Source organism: Cupressus sempervirens, chromosome 11 (assembly GCF_028749045.1).
Source record: "Cupressus sempervirens isolate cs-2001-9-10 chromosome 11, ASM2874904v1, whole genome shotgun sequence".
Lineage (NCBI taxonomy): Eukaryota > Viridiplantae > Streptophyta > Pinopsida > Cupressales > Cupressaceae > Cupressus > Cupressus sempervirens.
The window spans coordinates 587,306,770-587,331,058 of NC_143128.1; the positions used below are offsets into that span (position 1 = coordinate 587,306,770).

Consider the following 24,289-nt stretch of genomic DNA (forward strand, 5'->3'; position numbering starts at 1 on the left):
AAAGCTTTGGCTTTCTGATTTTAATGGTGAAAGCATTCACGTTGAAATATTTCCTAAGTTTGAAACAGAACTCTCAGCATCTTTTTTCTCAGTTGGAGCCAAGCTCACTTGGCATCCATTGGTGCCAAGCATTTCCTGTGTGAGTGCGGAGCTCCTCTTTGTGCCGAGCTCACTCGGCACCTGCTGTCTGTCACTCAGCATCTGTTGGTGCTGAGTAAATTGCCACTCGGCACATTCACGTGCTGAGCAAAACTGGCAGTCGCCAATTGTGAGTGCCGAGTATAATTTTTAGGTTTAAGGTTGAGTTGTGAGTTAAATTTAATTTGTATTTCTCACATATTCCCCTACGCTATTAGTTATTCCAAATTAAGAATTCTGATACAAAACTAAATGAAGTGAGATTAGAATGAAGTGATGGGTATGAGTGCAAATAAGTCTGCATATGTAGAGGTGTCATCGGTCCAGTTAGTTAGGTCTGTAATTTACGTTCTTCCCAATATAGAATGCAAATGGCGTCCTCATCATCGCTCCACTGGACCACTTTGACAGTTGTTTTATTCGTAGGGAGACATCATCTTCTATATATAGTCTTGGTTCCCTAGACCCGGATTATCTTCACTTCACCTGATCGCTGCAGCCTAACGTCAGATCTTTCCCACTGGCTTTTTCAATCATTTAAATGTTACCAAACAAATCTCCGTTTGGTGATGCCATAGGAATTGAGGGATATAATTAATTCATAATAAGGAAAAAAGAAATGGAATCAATGATGATTATAGCAAGACGAAGGAAACCTGTCAAAAGATGAATTCAAAGATAAGAATTCTTAAAGTGGTGGTTGAGTGAATGATTTGTGGACAAGGTTCTAGACCTTCTACCACGGATCCATATGAAAACTTCCATCTATACTTTCTAGTTGCAGGAGAAGTATAGAAAGTCCAAAGAATGAGAAAAACATAGAAATATAAAATATATGAAGGGTATGGAGGATGAAGTCGATGAGAAGAATAGGATAATCAAAATTCAAGTAAGAAAAGGATGTTGATGGGAATTGTGGACGCTATTATACAAGACAAAGATATATGCAGAGAAGATGTCATCAAATATACGGGAGGTTCTAGCATTTTGTAAGTGATCCAAGACTCTATTAAAGTGAGCGAAGGTGAAGATTTTGACCTTGCCTACAAAATTCCTATCTACATCTATCCTATATAAATCTTACATTCCTACTAAAATCCCAGTATGTAGGTTGCTACCAAAAATAACTCATCTTTGATATGCTCAAACTTCATGTCACACTCTAAAGCACAACATGTAAAACTATGACCTAGAGGATAACAAATGCAAAGAAAACATAAAACTAGGAGAAATGTATGAGTAAAAAGTTTACAACAAGGTAGCTATATTAGACAAGAGGAATCATCCATTGAACCAAATAATGGATAAGTAAAACACTCTAGCGATCATTCACGATATGAAATTTAATTGTTTAATGGTGTCCTTTTTCCTTTTTTAGCCAGTGCTCCATTATTTGTTAATTTTGGCATTTTGTTGTTGTAATAGTTGGTTATGACTTTAGATGTTGGAAACATTTTCCACCTTATCTAATAAAATCAGTGTAACCCTAGTACTAGGGTATGTTGAGACAAGGGGACTTTAGGGTGATTTTCAAAGATAGGAGAGAATGGACCTCTTTTTTGGGACAACAGGGTGGGAGGAAGAGCGGGGGGAGGGCGGGGGCGTGAGGGGACAATGGTAAGCGGTGGATGAGGTAGGGAGCGGCATTGTATAGTATACATATAGAACTTGAAATGCTAGTTATGAAGTGATGTTTCAATAGAACGTACCAAATTAAAATATTGGAATAAAGAAAAATTACAACATGAGCTAGAACCATTGAACATTCAACATAGTAGCATATTACATATCCGATAGTAACATTCAAAAATCAAAATTCAAATACCCATCCTAGCAACGACATGGTTGTGGAATGGTGGAGGTGGGGCTACTTGGGTACTCAAGTACCCAATGTAGGGACATCTTGGTGATGGGTACTTCGAGGTTTGGGAGGGGGGTGCAAGTCCTCGTGTTACACTGAATAAAATTAAAGAAAACGGGCAGGATTTGAACTTCTTATGGGGCATTTTGTAGTTATATTTGAATCAACTATTAAGAACTATAATCACCAAAATAATTTCATGGCTAGGCACTTCACACCATAAGTGGACATAGTCATTCTTGAAATAAATATTTGACCAAAGTTTTTATATTAATATAGAAGGTTGCAATGACATCATGATACATAAAACCATACTAATACATTTGGTATTATTACTAATTAAAAATAATAAAAAGAGGGGAGACAAACATGATCCTCTTGTGAATATGTGATAGGAGTAATGGTCCTTTCATACCAGCTTTAATTTCAACTAGTAAGTATAATATCTTTCAAAGCTTTAAGTTCAATAAAAGTGCTGATCGAAAATAGAGACAAAAACTGAACGGCATACATTCTTACCACTTCAAAGCCAACGTAGAAATGGTTTTAAAACATTAAAAACAGTTCAATTAGAAGATAATAAACATAAGAATGGGAATTAATACCGGTAAAGAGACAAAGAAATACATCTGAATCATTGGAAAATCCGGAAATATTAATTTAATACATAGGTCGAAATTCAGATAACGCCCCACTAAAACCATGATCTACATAGTTAATAGCCCCAAGGAAGAGGACATCCAAAGCATTGTAGGCCTGCGACATGTTTACTGCAATAAGAGAGCATGTTCTACCCATGATATGCGTATAACGTCTCTGCCTCACATCACGTATGACGAACCTCCTCGCATTCTTGTTTTTCTTATTCTTTGGTCTGTTCCCATTCGGTGCAGAAGGGTGGAGTGAACTTAACTTCAATGCCTCTCTCCCGACTGATCTTTTTCTGCGAGGAAGCGCTAATATTGTCTCTGCACAGAACGCCTCATACATTTGACATAGCTTCTGCTCTTCTATATCTCCAGAAGGAGTGGGAACAGCGTGTAGTGCACTGAGATATAAAGGCCAATAATGTAATGCTGGTTGCCGAATTCATAGCAAAGCTGGGGGATTTCGGACTGGCGAGAGTTGTGGAATGTGGTCGTGCAGCTTCTGACACAACAATGGTGGCAGGCACATTTCGATATCTTGCACCTGAATGTGTGCTTACAAGGAAGGCAAGCTCAGAATCGGATGTGTTCAGTTTTGGGGCAGTGTGTCTAGAAATCGCTGTGGACCGGAGTTTGGAAGACCATAATTGGAGATTAGTCGAATGGGTTTGGGACTTGTATGGAAAGGGCAAGATTCTGGACGCTGCAGATGCAAAGCTGGAAGGGAATTTCAATGGCGAGGAGATGGAGAGGGTGTTGTTAGTGGGGTTGTCGTGCTCTCATCTGGATCCGACAGCGAGACTGAGCATAAGACAGGTGGTTGATATCCTGAAAATGAAATCTCCACTCCCTCCTCTTACCCCCGGTTATCCAAAAACAGTGTACACAACCTGTCATGCTCCTATCTTTGCTTTATCGTCCATGTTTGATAGAACCTTTTGCACTGCACAAAATACATGGAATATTGAGAGAGTCTAAATACTGTGTACATCTGTCATGATTCGACCTTAGACCTCCTATGTTTTCGGATATTTGGATGATCTGATTATATTAGACTTAGACTTATGATTGACTTGTGTCGAAATATTATGGATTTCGATTTAGACTCATTAATTGATATTGCTAGATGATTCAATTATATCAACATGTTATTATCTCTTTATCAACATGTTATTATCTCTTTGTTAGGCTATTGTATTGATAATAGATGGTTTACATGTTCGATTTCATGACTATGATGTATGGTTAATGTTTAACATTATGATGAATCTATGGTTTAGAATATAGTGATATGTGATTTTATGATTTATAATGTGCATTAGTTAAATCGATATATTTTATTTCTCTAATCATGGTAATTTAGGAATACTAATTCATTGATATGTTTCAATTTTGTGAGTTGTGCATGTTAGAAGGCGAGAGTGTGGTTGAGGTAGAGGAGGTTAGCTCTTAGGGAGGGTTGGTATGGGATGTCTGGTGTGTGCACACATGCACTTAGATAATACACATCATTTTATTTTCAAACTATGTCTCTCTGATCTTGAATATAATTTTGAGTATGTGATTGTTTAAGGAAAATGTGATGAACAAAGTATGCAATTGGTTTATTTGTTTGTTTTATTAAAAAGTAGATATTATGTGCAAGGAAAAGAAATCAATCCTTTCTATTTTTATTCTACCTAAATAATGTCACATGTCTTTGAAATTTCAGTTAGAAATTGGCAAAAAAAAAATAACACATCAAGTAGAAGACTAATAGTTGCCTCATTATATTTAATACATAGGAGTCAGTGGGACGTAGGTTCTTTAGCATTAAAAATATAATTATTGCCTTGATGTTAAGAAGAATAGGAAGAACAAGAATGGCTTGAATATGTGTTTCTCATAACAAGGGAATTAATTAACTAGATGAGAAGTACCACTTCTGAGCACAACAAACACAAGTAAGACTTAGAAGATTTACTTGATCAACCAAAAATCTATGTAGGTTAATACATTACACTAACTAGAAGTGGAGTGATAAGTGGGGAAACAAAAGGATAGAAAAAAGGAAAATAACTACATTTTCAGGGGGGAGGGGAGATCTATTTTTGGGGTTGAAGAGGATGTGGCGAAAGCCGTGAAAAAGATTGGAAAGGATTGCTGGAGGATAAAATCAACTCGAGGTAGTTGAAACTTGGGGCTTGCAGGCACCTAGAGATCATCCATTTGTGCAGGTTTATCTTGTTGGAATTTATTGATTTTATAAATCAGATTTTGCCTAGATATGTCAAAGGCTTTCTTGAGTAGCTCATTTACTATTCAAGAGCTTGAGAAGCTTAAGGATCTTGAGCAACAAAACAATATTTATGGTTGTTCATAAATATAATCCCTCTTCCTTCTAATGACATGGTGGTGAAGGTTTTTTAAGCAAGTCAAGTTTTCTTAGCGGTTAAGTTTCCTAAATCATAAAATAAGAATAATGTTTCCAGTTTATAGATATATGTATGTAACCAGAACAAAGCCTTCAATAGAAGAAAATAGTAGGTTGAATTTTCAGCAGCAAGTTGGTCTTTTTGTATTATGGTTTAACAGAGAGGATTTAGCATTAAGTCATTTTTTGTGTTGCCTTGAAGAGCAGTGATTTCTCCGAGGAAACACTAATTTTTATACAACCCTATAGTGCAAGTAGAAGTTATTTTGTAACAATAGTAGAAATATTTTGTTTTGTAGATGTTTACTAGTTGTAATTTGTTTGTTTCAGTTATTAATAGAAACATCTAGTTAACTATATATTCTATACCTATGTTACTTCTATGTTTTAATGTATGCTTAAAACTACCTTAAGTTCTATGTTAGATTAGTTTTACTAGGTTGACTACATTTAAAATAAAGTTAACTAGAGTTCATCTATGTTAAATCTACATTAACTATGTTTAATCTACAACTATTAGCTAACTAGGATTGATTTTTACAATGGTTATCTACATTTAATCTATGTGTAGGGTAAGCTAAGTTGTATTTGACTATAGTCATCTATATTTAATTTGACTAGATAGTTTACTACTTTTAATTTGCATCACTAAATTAACTATCATTTGATTAATATATCAAACTACAAAACATATCTATTAATTTTAAAAGTATAACTAAACTAAAATATCCTAAAAATAATCTATAAACATATACTAACTAAAAACACTAAAAAACATTTTTTTAAATGGCCTACCTGATGTGATTGAAAGCCCAAATTGTCTTCTTTAAGAACTCTAAAAACCACTCTAGCAAAAATGAGTTGCTAAGAGCTTGTTCAGCCTATATATAGATTAAGGGGGGCTCAATAAGAATCACTTCTATTGGTGTAAATAATTATTTACTTATTACACTTTACTTAAGTTTACTTAGGCTAATGCATTATTTTATTATTTATTAGGTGAGCCACTTAGGAGTTTGCGTACTCTTATGAGTTGTCATGTTGACAACACTAGAGTAAGCAACTCTAATTCAGCACATGGTGTCTACAACACTGGAGTTTGCATAATTAACTGAGTTTTCATGTAGACAACACAAATATTCACACTCCTAATTTAACACATGGTGTCTACAACATAATTTTGTGTGTTATACCTTTGTAGGCTTATCCTCTTATCTTCACACCTACACCTGTGCTTAATGGAGGATAACCCATATCTAGTGGACATGTGCCTGGTTGTATGACTTATAATGTTGATGATTCCAATGCATTCTAGATGCCTTTATATATAGGCACTCCTAGTGTACTTTCACATTGAATGAATATCATATTGTCATTTTGATCATACTCTTTTGGTCTACTGTTGTGCTTGTGCTTGAGTTCCTTGGTCTTGGGTGAATTTTCCCTAAGGAAAATTCTTACATGGTATCAAAAAAAACCAAATTCTTACATGGTATTAGAGTTGAGGGACATTCTCTTCACATAGATGTTCGAGACCATTCCTACTTCAACACCTCGACCTAGATCTAGAGAATCCACAAAAATTGGGAGTGTTTAGAGCCAAAGCGGACTTCATGATTGCTCCAAGAATGTCAATTCGGTGAAAATCGGCTATAAATTTGCATATGTTGGGCCAAAGTAAATTTTGAGGCAAAAAAAAAAATTCAAACCAGCACCCGAAAGCCTGATTTGCAAACTGGGTATGGTCATTTATTCGATCTGTGCATTTTATTTTTAGATCTGAATATTAATTATTGTCTGCAATTATTTTTTTGAATTGTGTATTCTTCAATTTTTTTTTTTGCCCAATAGGGCTTGCAGAGAAATATTTTTGCAGGAACCGGCTAGTGAATCCAAGCAGGTTCAACCAAATTCCTGGCAAACCAGAATTCGGCCCTCACATATTAAACTAGTGACTACACTTCAACCAGAGGCCTCACTATTTTTTTATGCTCTGTGGGGCTTTCTTTTTAAACTTTGGAGCATTCTTATCTCCCACTAATGTGGGACTAAAGAATATGTCTTGCCTGTCGTAAAAACTCTTTGGCACCGCAATTTGAAATTTTTGGTAGTCGGACTACGCCCAAACACTATGACAACAACTTTGTAATAATTTGGCTTTGCTCAGCCTATACTGCCATGTGGCACCTACGACCAAACTCCCCAACAACATAGCATGCATCACGATCTCCACATGGACCAATCCACAATCAGAGGTACCCAATCACCACAACATCTAGCCAACAAACCTGGCACATGGCCAAGATAGCTAATCTACTGTGCATCCCATCTAATCAGCAAGACACATGGAGACAATGTCAGATTGATATGTCTAAAAAATTTGTACAATTTTTTACTATGTGTACCCATCTGTATGGTGCTGACATCATCATTATGTCAGCATGACATTAGCCAAGGGCAGAGTTTTCGCTGACATCATCAATTTCATGAGCCTAAATTTGATAGTCGTCTGACCATCATCCCCAGTAAAATTTGAACTGCTACGATGCCTATTTGACCATCAAATTTAACCTCATCTTTTGCTGATCCAACCCCTCTCTAGATTGATTTTTGATTTGACAGTCTGACTTTGGGAGGCCATATCTTAGTTATCCAGGCTCCAAATCAGGTGCAATTCTTTTTGGTTTTGGCTAGAATTTTCTAAACTTTTCAGTGGTGTAGTTCTTTTCTAGTTTTGGTGCACGGATTTGTCAAAAATTGCATCTTTTGGCAAATGAACCTATATAATCCTACATTTTGAAACTTCAATTGCTCCGTACGAGCTCTTTTGGACTTGAAAACAAGTTCCATTTTTTTTGAAAGTGTATTTTTTTTTTCTACTTTCCAGATCTACAATTAGATTATAGGGTTGTTTGGACAAAAGTATCACTTTTAGAATTAGGTCCTTTTTTGCATTGTAATACTCTGATATAACTTCAAAATTGTTGCATATTTGAGATACATTGTAATGTTCTAGTTTGAACTCCATAAGGAGGTTGTAAAAGGAAAAATTAGAAGTCCACTATGGCCAAAATTGGCAAGTGGCTATTGTAAATGCACTACATATAAAGTGCCAAAAGCATCTTTTTTGGGGGGGTTTCTTGATTGAGTGAAAAGGGGGGGTGTTTCTTGGTATTGTGTTCCTCTTTTCCTACTATTTTCTTTCATTTTTTGCATCATGGAAAATTTCAAGTCTCCAAAATTAACACCACATAACTATGCTACATGGTCAATTAAAATGTGGTGTCACTTAATGCATAATGGAGTTTCTCAATATGTAGATGTTACCCTTCCTAAACCAACATGTGATCAAGTATCTAGAAGTGAAATCTTTGCTTGGAAAACAAACAGATAAGAAAGCCCTAGGTGGTATTTTTTTGGGGGTTGAAGACAAGATCGTCTATCAAATCCAGAAGTCTCATACATCCAAGGAAACTTGGGATACCCTCGAAAACCTATATGGTAAAGTGTCTAAGGAGGACTTTTACAAAATTGAAGATGATCTTGTCTTCTTAGATCCAAAGACATTTGATTCTATACAAGACTTTATCATAAAGGTGAATGAATAAAGAATGAAACTTGATGATTGTGGGAGTCCTATTAAAGATGACATGTTAACCTATCTCATTCATAATAAGATGCCATCTGAGTACTCCACATTTTCTTCTTCTTATAACACCACAAATACTACATTAGGGGCTGCCTATCAGAAACTTTCTTTTGATCATTATGCTCAACTATTGGATGAAGAAGAACAGAAGTTAAAATCAATGGGGATTCTCAATTCATCCAAGTCTAAGGCATTGGTGGCAAATACTGAGGGTTCTCAAAATTTAGCTAGTCAATCTTCAAATAAAAGAAAGGGAAAGAAAAAGAAGTGGAAAAATAACAAACAAGAGGATTTAGAAAAGAAAACACCACAATAAAATCAACAAGGCAAGTCTTCCTCAAATTCAAACAAGAAGGGTGACAATAATAAGGAGAAGAAAAAGTGTGCCTATTGCAAGAAGTTGGGTCATGATGAACATGAGTGTTATCATAAAAAGATTCATGAGTTAATGAACATCAAAAAGAGATGCAATGTTCCACTACCTAATGCTTATAAGGAGAAAGGATCCTCATCTTCAGATTCAAAGGGCAAAGGGCAAGCACTTATGGAAAACTCAAGTTCTTCAATGGAATGGATTCTTGACTCAGGTGCCTCATATCATATGGGTTCTTCAAAAGGATATTTTTCTTCATTGAAGCAATCCAAGGTACTACACATCATTGTAGGAGATAATACACTAATGGAAGCTAAAGGGAAAGGACAAGTGGAGATGGAAAATGGGGAATTCAAAGATGTTCTCTATGTTCCTAACCTAAGCTCTAATCTCCTCTCAATTTACCAAGTTACTCACCTTGGAGATGGAAATAAAGTTGAGCTCCTTCCAAATTCAGTGATGGTGCGCACTCTCAAAGATGATTCATTGGTTGCGGTGGGGAAAGTTAATCATGACACAAGGTTGTATTCTTTCTCCCACTTTGTGCCTAAGCCTCCTTCAGATGCTTTGTTGACTCAATCTCATCTAAAAATCAAATTATGGCATGAGTATTATGGTCATCTTTCCTTTTGCTATCTTCAGCAACTTTTCTCAAAAAACATGGTCAAAGGTCTACCTACAATCAACTTTTCTAAGGGTGAATGTTCAACATGTTCAGTGAATATTCATCTAGAGGAGAAGTTTACTAAAGGGAAGTCTTCAAGAGCACAAGTTGTTCTTTAGTTGGTTCACATGGTACTAGCAGGTCCTTTTGTTGTAACATCAATCAACTAGGGTCACTACATACTTACTTTCATTGATGAATTTTCATGCTACACATGGGTCTATTTTCTTCATCACAAGAATGAAGTGTTGGACAAGTTTCTAGCCTTCAAGAGTCATGTTGTATAGCAATCAAGGAAAGCCATCAAAGTTCTAAGGATGGACAATGAAAGCATATATGTGAACACAAGACTTAAAGAATTTTACAAACTTGAGGGTATTGATCTTCAAAATCCACCAGCATTTAGTCTACATAAGACAGATGTTGCAGCACTGAGGTTGCGAACTCTTAACTCTATGGCAAGTTGCATGATACAAGCCAAGTCTCTTGATCCTACACTTGAAGTCAAAGCTATATGCAGTGCTAATCACATACTTAATAGGTTTCCTCATAATGCCTTAGATGGAAAGACTCATTTGGAGGCATGGTGCGGCAGAAAACTAGTTGTGAAACACTTCAAAATCTTTAGTTGTCCAGGATGGTCAAACATATCTTCCAAGGGATGCAAGGCACCACCACCTAGGCCTTGTACTTTCATCAGATATGAAGATGTTGTTAAGGCATACAGACTTATGGATCCTAAGACACCTGAGATTTTCATAGAGAGGAATGTATACTTTGAGGAAAGTTCACCTAGCTTATCCTCTAATCCTCTCTGCCCTTCATACATTGTGGAAACTAATAGTGACACCAGTGATAGTGATTCAACAGACTCAGATAAATGGGATCTTGTTGAAAAATATAGGGAGAGGTCACATCATCAGCACATTCTACATGCATATATTGCCACAATGATAGGTCTAGAATAGCAAGGTACACCTAGTCTTCCAGCTCCAGCATCAGAGGATGACTAAATAGCAAATATTTCAGGTTTGTTTGTGGAGTCACACATTGCAGATTTGGGAGACATCATTGATGATATACATCTTCTCCTTGATGAAAAAGATCCTTCTTCAGTTGTTGCAAGGGCTCACTCTGACCCTCATGTTCATTCTCTATATGATCAATCTTCACAAGTTGATGTGATTGTGGATCCTTATGTACAGTAGTTGCAGGAGGTCTCTTTATCAATTAGGGAGATAGAAGGCTCTTTGGGATAGGTTCTACATCCATCCTTGCTAGATACAACATTATTCTTTTTAGCAACATTGGAAGGGGCAATAGTCAGTATCGACACAGGGATAGTTGAGTAGGTTTTAGAGGCATCATTGATCATCATGATTCTTTCTACACACAGGGGAAGCATCTCTTATGTACCTATTATATTATTTCTTTCAAAGGGGAGGAACATTATTTAGCAGTCATGGATCAACTTCTACATCAGAGCAACTATCACTGATCGACACTCTACATTTGGGGGGGGGGGGCAGGACTACCTTCTCTCTCTTCTTCTTCCCTCTTGTGTGTGGGGGGGGGGGACATTTTCCTCTTATGGGGTTTTCTCCATCTCATATTTCTTTATTGTATATACTTGATGTATGTCATAATGGGGGGGGGGGGGGGTCTTGATTACTCCATCCATCCATGCATCTTGATTTTTCATCTCTCTTTTTGGGGGAGGGTTTTTCCCATGGGGTTTTCCCTCTTTTTCCACTTTATGAGAGATTGCATTGCATTATATACATGGGTACCTAACATGGCCTAGTAGCTAGGACCCATCATGCATTTTATACTAGCTTTCGTAAGCTTAAGTGCATTCCCCTAAGTTGCACTTAAGGGGGAGTCTTGGTGTAAATAAGTATTTACTTATTACATTTTACTTAAGTTTACTCAAGTTAATGCATTATTTTATTATTTCTTAAGTGAGACACTTAGGAGTTTGCATACTCTTATGAGTTGTCATGTTGACAACACTGGAGTAAGCAACTCTAATTCAGCACATGGTGTCTACAACATTGGATTTTGCATAATTAACTGAGTTGTCATATAGACAACATAGTTATTTGCACTCCTAATTTAGCACATGGTGTCTACAATATAATTTTGTGTGCTACACCTTTGTAGGCTTATCCTCTCATCATCACACTTACTTCTGTGCTTAATGGAGGATAACCCATATCTAGTGGACATGTGCCTAGTTGTATGACTTATCATGTTACTAATTCCTATGCATTCTAGAAGCATTCTAGAGGCCTTTATATACAGGCACTCCTAGTGTACTTTCACATTGAATGAATATCATGTCATCATTCTGATCATACTCTTTTGGTCTATTGTTGTGCTTATGCTTGAGTTCCTTGGTCTTGGGTGAATTTTTCCCTAAGGCAAACTCTTACAATTTCAACCAAATTTATTATATCTAAAAGGGGTTAGCCAAACACATTTTTCCACCTAAACAACACCACTTGTGTCATGCAGGGTTAATAGAAAACCTTCTAGTTTGACATATGCTCATCATAACCCTTCAAGTCCTAACTCCCTTATATTTCCTCAAACGAAACATAATTTCCTTCTTTTACCCATGCCTCTCTCTTAATATAAAAACTTTCCCTTTTTATTTGACTATGGTGGGAAGCAAGAAAATCTATATAATCATGGACAAATGGAATAACTTAGGTAGAAAGAATTTGAGAATGAACATTGATATCATTAATAAGCATAATATTTCCATATATATTCTTGATAAAAGAAAAATAGTTAATATTTTCTTCAAACCAAATATATTATTAAAGATGATCTAATAAGAATGAAATTCATCATTAATTATCATACACTAGAATTTAATTTCTAAAATGGGTTCATAAGAATGAAGGATTTAAGCAATTATTTCAAGAAAAGTATTAAAGAGATTAAAATTAGCAAGTAGGCTTAAAAATTAGAAAAGGAAGGGGAATGTATTTTGACCATGTTGAATAATCCTCCAATGGGATCCATACATCTTATCAAGTGCAATATCTTAATTACCCATCATTCTAACTTGAATTTTAAAATATTAAGGATTATTTTTATTTCAAAGCCTAAGTTTTTTTCTTCTGTTATTCAAGAATATGTCTATTATTTCTTATTATAATTTTACTCTAAAGAGTTGTTTATAGGGATTTTCCTAATATAGGAATGGTGAAAGAGGTCTCTAAGTAGGATTAAAATAAAGTGCATCAAATGCAAGGGCCACTAAAGAAGGTTAAGACTAGGGATTGTAAAGAGATTTTCCAAAATAAGGACATTTACTTGATATCTTTGTAGGGGTATGATTGTCTCTATATTTACTTGCAAGGAAAGTTTTTAAAAACTAATTATATGTTTAAAATTTGCAAATTCCTACCATGAAGGCTAGGTAACAATTGAAAATGTTTGGTTTTTGCTTACCCCAGAGTCAATAGTGGAGGCTATCAAACTTAAGTGTGACATTGATAGGGTGGAAAGGATATGCATAATGGATTAAAAATATTACAAAGAGGGTTTCTTAATGAAATATGAGAAACTAGTGATGGTTCCCTTAGGAAATGGGTACAAGAGAACTTATCTTCCTCCTCCTTACTATCTTGTCAGCCTCTTTGTCATGTACCTTTTTATTCTTGAAGGTCTATTCACCATACTCCATGGTCACAAATTTCCTATCCTTAACCATCTTAGACACAAGAAAAAAATTAATGTCTCTTTGTCATATTCTCATCACTCTATAATAGCTTGAGAAACGTGAGAATCCCTTTTAACACCAAGGTTTGATTTATCTCCTCTACTAGCATGCGTTTAACCATACTCCTTCCATTGGTCATTTTTTTAGCCTTCCCTCAATTGACCCAAAAACCTAAAAGCTTAGTGTGTATTGAATTGATTATTTTTGGTCCCCTTAAGGAAAATTCCCCATCCCCTTTTCCCTACCCACACCCCCCACCACCCCTGACAAAAATAAATAAATAAATAAAGAAAGGGAAAAAAAGGTCTAAAGCTTTTAAGATTTCCACCAAGGACCATATTATCACGATTGTTTCCTTTGAAGAGAAACTCTTGGATGTGACCATCCTAAAGCTTAAGGCCCCTACTAAAATGTCTACTCCTTCCAAAGCTAGGAAAACTAGATCCAAAAGGAAGATGTATGTAGATGTTGACCAAGAATATTTCAAGAAGGAAAATGAGGAGCATGAAATCTATATAGTGAAAAAGGTGGAAATTATAGGAAGGGAATTCTAGGGAAGGGTGATATTTTAGGTTAAAGATCATAAAGGAAAAATAATATGATTAAGATGAAAAGTTGATACATAAGAGAGATTAAGAGTTTTTCCCAACAGATGGAGAGAACACCAATAACTCAAATGATAAAAATTGCATAAGTAAAGAGGAGGAATTGTTTAAGTAAGAGTATAATTGGTCTATTGAGATAGGGGAAAACATCTTGGATATCCCTTTCATATGAGCACATGTGAATACTAGCAACAAAATCCCCATGAAAACTGAAGAAGGATAGGAAACCATGAAGATTATTAAAGGTTACTTAGTGTTAGAAAGTAAAGTCCACCAAGATAACTGAGTGGGGGGTGCGGTTGAATCAGTTATCAAATTAAAACAACTCTCACTACCAAGTTATTAATTTAAAATCATGTAAATAGTAGATGCACCAACCATAGCAGGATCACCATACATAATAACACCAAATCAGAGGGAAATCCCAAATGGTGATGGTACCCACAAAATGATGTACTAATATATATATTCCTTGTAAGAGGATGAACCATGGTAGGAGTCAATGAAATACATATAGTACATATCAGTTCCTATTAGGAGACTTTGAATCCATGTTAGGATATTTCAACCCTATTTGGAATTGTGAAAGGTAGAAGGACCCATTCTCCAAACATCTTTAGGGAAAGTCTACCAAGCCCGTTGTCCAACTAGCCTTAGTACCATCCTTCAAAGAATAATACCTATATATAGCTAGCTAACAACAACTTCTTTAGAAAAAAAGTCCCTTTGTAAGCTCAATGCACCTCAACTGCACCAAACACTTCTCTTATCAAAAGATATTCTTTATCATGTTCACTGAACCTCACATACAAGTTTTCAAACTTTATTTACACACAAAAACCACACTCTACTGCAAGAAAAAAATCTTTCCTTTATGTCAAGTCCTAGAGCAAATTATAAATTAGTCATCCTTGAGGCTTTCCTAATTTACAATTATAGTATAAAACCATCTTAAGATATTACATTTACATGTTACGTTAAAAATTTTCATAATTACACATGGGGGAGTATCCATTATTCATGAATAAGGGGGAGATTGTTAAGCATGAATGTTGATGGTATTCCTATAGGAAGGGATATCCTATAATTTTTGGAGACTTGATTTAGAGGTTGTGTGGTGCATTCATGATAGATTTTTTCATTGATGTCAACATACTAGTTATTCTATGAGACTAGCAAAGCAACGGATAGAGTTTGGCTTTGCAAGGATCGAGGATTATTTAGATGAGCCTATGTGAACTTGAAATAATGTTGTACACAATGTGTTCATGCTACAAGTAAGAGTGCATATGAGAATTCAAAGACAATGTAGAGGTATTGAAGATTTGGTAAAGACATTTAAATAGAGTTTTTGGATAATAGTTAATGTTGTTTGGATTATATCTCCTAACAAAGATAGAATCTAGTTATGTGAACTTAGATAGAGATAGAAGACGTGATGAAGAGTTTGTATTCAAACGCACACATTGAGATACTCTAAATAGAATAGTTTAAAGTATCTAGGTGGACTATACTTTCTAACACTTAGATACTTTAAATTGAATAATTTCAGCCCTAGGAGAAGTGGTTCCCATTATGGCATGTTGAGATGATTTGAACAAGGTGGTCTTTTCTATGTACAATATTCTATATGAGATTATGTAGAACTCAATAGTGGAGATGATTATATGAAGAAGAATAATTAAAAAGTATCACTAGAAAAGGGACAAGGTTGACCTAGAGAACCCAGAAAAGGATCGGGACAAAGAAGAAAGTTTTAAGAAGAATTTTCTCAGCCTTACCAAAAATTGGGAGAATTTTCAAATGATCAACTATTTGTTGATTTTTTCATTCTTAGTTTTTTTTTTTTCTATCCTTTACCGGTTAGTGGCATTCCTAAGACTCTTTTATATGTTTAGATATACCATGATGTGACTTAGGGGATTAAGAACTATGCTTGTGATTATTATAATTGTTTTTTATAAATATAATTACAATTGTTATAACATTTGGTTAACTAAAATTAACTAGAATAGTAGGGATAGATGGAATAAGGGTTACTCTTTTGTTATTTTTATTTTAAATATTTTAATCTAAGTGTTGGGTTGTTTCAAGCCATTTTGGCCTAATATTGTGCTCTTCTTTGTTGTGTTGTTTGTTACAATGAGACTCTATGTGAAGGATCGGGGACCTTCCCCTCCCTACATAATTAAAAACTAGTGCAATAATCCTCTAATTGGATAGACAAATATAAAATTATAAACTTTTTGATAAGGTATGATGTTGATGTGTTTAGAAATTAAAACATAAATATGGAATGTATTGAGTGGAAACCACAAAATATTCTTTGGAATTAGTCATTTATGGTATCAAAATGTTTACTTGAATTTGTAGTGATGTATAGATTTTAAAATAATTTTGTTTTGAAAACAAATAGAAATTTTTTGTTCTACTTGTCTCAATTGCATAGGTTATTTACCATTATTGTCATCTATGTCCATTTAATAACTACTTTTTAACATTAAAAATAAAAATTATATTAATTAAAATTCAATAAAAATAAAAAATATGTATCTTATACATATCAAATGTTATTATAATTTTAACTATTATATGAACATATTTTTGGGTTTTATTTTAAGATATTACAAATATAATATCTTCATAGTTTGTAGGGAAGATTTTTTTTAATAAAAAAGTAATTATCAGATAAATTTTAAAAAATTTAAAATCTTATTTTATATTTGATTAATATGTCACATATTTAACCTTTAAGAATATTTTAAGAATATTTTATTAAGTTCACTTCCTATATCTACAATTAAGAATCGCATGGAAAAGAAAGTGATAGTTGCGCTTACATAATTTTATGACAAAAAAATAATTCACATGCAACAAAAATAGGTTTATTTAATCTTTTGCAAAGTTCACTCCCTAGATCTAGAGTTGATTACATGGAAAATCAATTAATAGTTATTCTTACATAATTTTATGATGACTAGAGGGTTATGAAAATTGGGGTTTGGTTGTTTGAATGATCATGAAAACATAGGATCATTTTCATACTAGTGTGATTTAAAATACAATGAGCACATTATGCATGTTGCTTGAAAAGTACTAGGTGGTATCATATGGTATTGTTAAATTTGTAGATCTCTTGATATTCTAAGTTTTGTATTGAAGATTGAACATAGTGTGTTTGTCACTTGCCAAATTTCTTATTTATTTTCTTGTCTTTTGTGAGAATATGAATTGCAATGAAATAGTTGCCTACAAATTTTAATCTTGTTAAAGTGTATATTAAAATTAATTTCACAATAGTAAAAAGTAGGGAAATGTTACTTTTTCTATTGTTCGAGTGATAAGTTTTGTGTATAATGAATAACAAGAGTATGATATTAAAATGAACATCGTGAATGGTTTGTCTCAATGATATTTAAGAATCATTATGAGGATTATTGATTACTTATAAAATATAGAATGCATTTGTCTTCAACTCAACATTTGGAACAAGTAAAAATATTTAACTTTAAATCTCCATAGCTTTGTCTATGGGACTTTGTGATTTGGTTTCTCTAAATAGATATTTAGTTCTCTTGTTTTATTGTAATTTTTATTATAAATTATATTTCTTATTCACTGGTCATAATTATGATATTAAACTCCACAATAGCAGTAAAAAAAAGTTATTCAAGAATATTAGATATATTTCACCTCTCTAAAATATGTTGAGTATTCTTCAAGGTTTGAATAGAAATGTGATCTTTTTGAGACTTATTTAATCTATTAATTATCCAAAAACATTAGCTTTAACTTTCTACAAATTTAAAAAAAAAATTATATTTGCAACTCAAGTATCTAAACACATGAACATCACATTTTCTTCATTTAAAATCACTTCTAATACCTTATACATTAGAAAGGTATAAATCATTCCAATAATGATGAACGATCAATTTTTAAATCATTCCAATAATGATGAACTATCAATTTAAAAGGAAGTAGATTATTCATATCATCAAGATTCATCCCACATTAAGCGAATGGATGGTTTTTTGCAAGGAGTTTTGGAGAGTGAAACTTATAACACATAGGAAGTACCTATTGACAATGAACATAGCCACAAAATAGCACAAGATAATCACAAAACGCAAAAACACAGAAGAAACGAAGTTGGGGGGAGAAACACGCGGATGACTTCATTCATAGGGAACGATAGCGGTGAATTTGAGCACTGTCTCGTCGATTGTGTGGGAAACGGTCTGAATGAGAGCATGGCCCTGAGCATTGTGGAACACACCACTTCCTCCCACCACTGCAATCTCCCTCTCTTCTAATGACGTGTCGTCTTTGCCTGCGAATTCAATGCTGCTGCCTCCGTATTCAGAACCTTCGAATTTGGCCGTGAAAGCCAGCAACATCGTATTAAGATCTTCCTTCTCAGCAGGGGTGGGCAAGTGATAATAATATCCCTCTCCCTTTCCAAGCACGTTAGAGGAATGAAGATCGGGCCCTTCGGTCAACGTGTCCTCAATCGCTATCACATTATTCAAGGCTCCCCCGAGAGAATTCTGAGGGTTTAGACCGCCATTGATAATATTTGTGTTGGGAAAAGAGTTCTGAAGTCCTGAGCCAGGGATGAGAGAGCCTAAGCCTTGCGCTCCTCCATTTACATTGTTAACAATGTTTGTGTTGGGGAAGGAATTCTGAAACCCTAAGCCGGGAATGAGGGAGCCTATATTGCCCTGCCCTCCTCCAGTGGTGAAAGGAGAATTGTTGATGGCTCCACTTGGAATGGTTAGCGGGAGAGGGCCATTCCCATTCCCATTAAGAGTGGGATTAGGTCCTTCCGCAATGTGATGCATGAAGAAGGTGATGGTCTTCGGACTTGAAGACCCCTCCTCTTCAGCTGGTGGGCTGTCTGTTAATAACTTTCTACTTGCAGTCACATAGGTACAACACACAATGAAAACTATCACAAAAAGTTCGTTGGCCCTCGGTGCCATTCTCTTCTCTAAATTCAAATTTCTTTTTAGAAACCGAAGTGAGATACGCTGATGGTAAAATAAATGCGCATAACTCTGTATATATAGCGGCGCCATAAGTCGAGCCAGTAAGATATTCTTTTAACCTGCTTTCTAATACACATTGGAAATTGCTTTCGTCATCACTCCACTAATCCACGTAGAGGGTTCGTTTCATTTGTAGGGTGACATCATTTCTCCGTGTATGGTTTTGGTTGCCTGACCCATTATCTTCGCTTCACCTGATCGCTGAAACCTAATCTCTCATTCCTTCCACCGGCTCGTGCAACCACTCTTTTAAGTGTTAGCTGAAAGCAATCGTAAGAGTCCTTACCCTTTCCATTAAAATTAATAATATTGGGTTTCTTCTTTTGTTTTACCAAGCTAAAAATTTCCTGAACTTTTACCTTCTTTTTTTCCAAAAACCATTTAAATGATTTAAGGCCTAGAGTAGATAGGCGTAAATTCATCCTTTTGGTTTGAAGGTAACTTTAGTTTACATTTGATATTGCCTTATTTAATGGATTCATTATGATTTATATTTTAAAATTTAGATTTTGATGGAGCTATTTTCTTTTAGATTTGAATTAATTGGAAAGAGGGATCATCAAGATTTGTCTTAGGAATAAACAAGAGCTGCAATGCCGCTTGAGTCCCACCTTTTGCTATGTCGAAATAGTAATGGAGTAGTTGATAATTTAGATTACTTCTTGCGTTGGACTGATTGAAAGGTGTTTAACTTTTTATTTTTATCCATATAACTAGAGATACATTTAGATAATAGGAGAAGAATTTCACACAAGTCCAACTAATGATAACAAAAAAGGAAAATTTATATGAATAATCAAGAATAAGACTGAGCAAAGATCTTGACATAATCAAATAAATCAATCCTGCATAGATTAGCTTGGAACATATTGAGCATAAAATTTGCATAACTGTAAGGTTGTACCATGTTTCCACCTTCTAGTAAATATTCATTGGATCAACTATTGTAATTGAAGCTTTCAAAGGCTTTTGATTCCACAAAAAATCTAGATATGAAGAATTCCTTGGGAAATGCTCTACTTGACATGTTTCTCTTCAATGTTTACTGGATGTTTGGCTTCTTTAGAAAAACTGAGATTTGCAGTTGAGTTTGAGCCAAGCCATGGATGATCAAAATGAGAATATAGAAAGAGATCTAGAACATGCTTCTAATAAATAAATAAAAAATCTTAAGTTTCCTATGTTGGCATCTGATTATAAAGAAATATATCATAAACTATCAATTCATCATATCAATGACTATACGATTGCGGATACTGATTCTTAAGACAATCACTATAGAAATGGTTCTAATGAACATGGAGAACAAGATGTTCCCATTTATGAAAATAGGTCAAATTCGAAGCAAGAGCCAATCTATCTACCAATTCCAACAACACAAATGAGAAACTATTGCAGAATACTAGTCACCAAGAAATGTTAATACCTTTGGATGGATGCAAATTGGTAGGATTTTCATCTACCAAGTATAGGCTAGAACCTCATTAGAGAAAGCTTAAAAGGAGAACATCAATGGTTTATAAAAGCAATGAAGAAGTTAAAAGCGAAGGAATGATTCAAATTGCAGTACAACACAATGAAAGAAAGAAAATGAATGAGAATTAGATGGGTTTGAGGTCCCTCATTTTTGGATCTTATGTTTAAAGGGTATGTTTCAACATCCCACGTGCATATAACTTGAATAAAATACTACCTTTCAAAAAATTGTATTCATCCCATAGTTTCATTATCTAAATCCATCAATTTACATCACACGATTATAGCAAAGAAAAATTGTTTTTTATTGAATGAATCTAAATTCTTTGCACCTTATGTTTTGCCATCAAAATTAGGGAAATATTTCATAGGATACTCCAAGCTTTGCATAGTATATGTGTAAATTTTTGGCAATCCTAGGGCATTGAGAAGATCACAAGAGATTTATAAAACCAAAAAACTTCCATTGGTTAAGATCATTAGCATAAGCTTCAAATAGAAAATTCTTGCGTTTGTAGCATTTGCTCCAACTGTCTCCTACAATTGTATACAATAATATCATTCTAAATAACTCAAATGATGCAAGGGTTTGAAGCAAGGGAAATTGCATATCACAACTTAAATAATTTAATGGAAGTGCAAATGAAAGAAAAAGTTGTAGAACATTATTTTGAATAACCCAATGCATACCAAAACTATACTAGCAAGAGAGAAACACAATAAAACTCCCTAAAAAAATTTCATTGTGTACACATGTTTCAAACTATCTTCTTTATATTATAAAATTGTTGTGCACAAATTTCAAGAAGCAATTTAATTGAAAAAAGGAGACTGAAAACATTAGTCTCCGCCTATGCTAGGCGAGACTAATAATTTTATGGATAGACGTGACATTTAGATAGACTTAAAGAGCTTTTATGGAAAAAATCCAAACAATTGGCTTGTCTAATAGAACAATTGTTTGTCTCCAACAATGTCTATCAACATAAACTCCTCCTTTTGGTTTGAAAGTTATTTTTTTAAAATTTTAATATTAGCTTTATTTCATTGGCAATTTAAGTTTTAGGTGCTTAAAATTTCAATTTGACCTTCAAACTTTGGGTGTGGCTCTTTTTTACATTTTCTAATAATAAATCAAAGATGGAAAAAAGATTATTTCCACATGGAGGATGCTTCTTTCATATTTGAATGACTCCTAATAGGGATTTTCAATTAAATAATTTTATGGATAGGCATCATACTTAAGATAGACCTAATGAAGTTCTATAGCAAAGATTCAAACAATTGACTTGGCAAATAAAACAATCACATGTCTACATCATTGTCTCATATCACTTAAATTATGCTTTAGCATCCATATACATTGAAACCACATTAATATTATTGGTATTATTGTCTATAAGATTATTGAAAAATAAGGAGAAGTATTATTACATGATTAAATTTTTATGATGAGCTCTCTACATATTAGAGGATATTCTTATAAATAACTAAGGGAACATGTTACTAAATTGAAATATATAATATTTTTAGTAAAATTATGTATTCGCAATAATATTAATATATTATTCACAATCTTAGTAATGATTCAGTCTCCATATCATGAAATAGTTAGTGTAAGGAATGGATTGTGAGATTTATCGTTGGTTGCACCATGAAAATTGTACCATTAGAACAATCATTCCTAAAAAATTGTAGAAGGTATTTTTTTAAATGGTTGATTTCTACTCTTTTTTTCTGCCCAATTTTTAGTTTCTTGCCATTAAGGTAGGAGACTATAGTTTTCATGTGCATCTTTTTCAATTAATCTAGCTTTAAAAATTGTGCAAGAAACATTTAACATATAGTCTTGTGTTTAATTATATTAAGTGATTTTTTATTGTATTATTTGATTTTTTTATTAGAAGGGTCTTTTTTTTTGGTGGTATTTTCTTTTATCGATCAACAAGTTAGCTGAAAATGCATGCATGCTCTATAGATGGCATTTAGAAAACCACTCATATGTATCTTAAATGCTTCCACATCTGAAATGCATGTAGTGAAACACATGTAGTGAAACACATGTAGTAACAAGTGGAAGATAGCATCTTTGAGCAAGATAGCATCCCTAAAAGTGTAATAAAGTGTCATAGTTTTTATTCATTATACTTAGAGTAGATGCAAGGAACATGATGATGAAGAAGAGATGGAGGAAGTAGAGGAGGTATGATGCATGTCAATTATAAGAGCAATGCAATTCATTTGTATGAAAAGATATAATTTTTACTGATTATATCTCAAGATTAATGTGGTTATTACATTAGAAATAGAAAACTCTAAAACCAATTTGCGAGAAAACATGTATATTTTTGTCTCAATAATAAACATTTAGAAATGGCTTACAATTTGAGAGAAAAGTTTTCTTCTTGATTGGAAATATTTCCAAGCCAATTCAATCAAACATATAAAAGAATTTAAAGTTGCAAAAGACTGTGAAATCTATTTAATTATGTACTAGTTTAGTAAACAAATGTGGGAGCCAACTATTGTCCACTCAAAACCCATCAAGCAAAATCTAAAGCTGAGGTGATTCAAGATAGTATGAATAATATCTCTAGGATATCACCATCCATAAGTTTTAAAGCTAGAAAAGATTGATTTAGATTTATGTAATAGATGTGAAGAAACTCTCAATCCTACTTGTAGATCTTACTGGGTTTTTATTACAACCATGGGAAGAGTTGTTGTAAGATTTTCTTTTGTGCTAATGTTGGTGGTGTGCTTGTTGGAAACTACCAAGACAAGTTGATTCAGGGTCTGTGAAGCCTACATACCATCTGCACAATTGTCCAGAGGTTGAATGGACATTTTTTAGTGGGTTGGAAATATTTGTAGCTCAGGATCCTCACATGGTTGCTTCTCTTCTTCATTTTCATCTTCATGAAAGTTTTCTTAACGTGATTAGTCCTTACCCACTTCTTATTTTAAGGAATTTCTACACTGACAAAATAGATTGTTTACCCTCTTTAAACTTCTAACAAAATATGATGAATCGATAATGTATAACTTCATTGCAAACTAAAATTTACCATACTAGTATATATCTTAATTTGTCCTATGGCTCACAATTATAAGCTAGTTTAGAAAGGAGCCAATATATCTTTCTCTATTATATGGTTTGTGATTATAAGCTAGTTGAGAAATTTTTGCAAAATTATTTCTTTTTAGTGATAGCTTCAGCCCAAGCTTATTTTGTAATTTTATTCAATAGAAGATATGAATGTTTAAACATAAATTATATAGATTTGGTAATATTTTGGAAAGATAATTCTTTTAGGTTGCTTGGTAGAGAGAGCATCAACCTATTTTTGACCTAATCTATTTTGTAATTTAAAAATAATAATAAACTTGTGTGATTTATAGGTACTTTTAGTTTCTAGTAATTGGTGGTTACATAGTGGAAGATGAATATTTTTGATGCTCTAGAACATTTGTAATATGTGTAGAGATGTGATTGTTTGGTATTATTAGATGACACACCAACTCTAACAAGAAAGATGACTATAGCTCCAAATGCAAACCTTCTTCAAGGATTTGAAGTGATAGATGGCATGAAATTGAAGCTTGAGTCTGCACACTCTGGCATTGTTTCATGTACTGACATCCTTGCAATTGCAACCAGCTATTCAGTGCTTCT

General features: G+C 33.9%; 2 pseudogenes; both read left to right on the forward strand.

Moving 5' to 3' along the window:
- Positions 1-3,072: 3,072 nt before the first annotated feature.
- Positions 3,073-3,624, forward strand: LOC149531020 (L-type lectin-domain containing receptor kinase VIII.1 pseudogene; annotated as a pseudogene).
- Positions 3,625-20,042: 16,418 nt separating this feature from the next.
- LOC149531021 (uncharacterized) lies at positions 20,043-20,781 on the forward strand (annotated as a pseudogene).
- Positions 20,782-24,289: the final 3,508 nt, after the last annotated feature.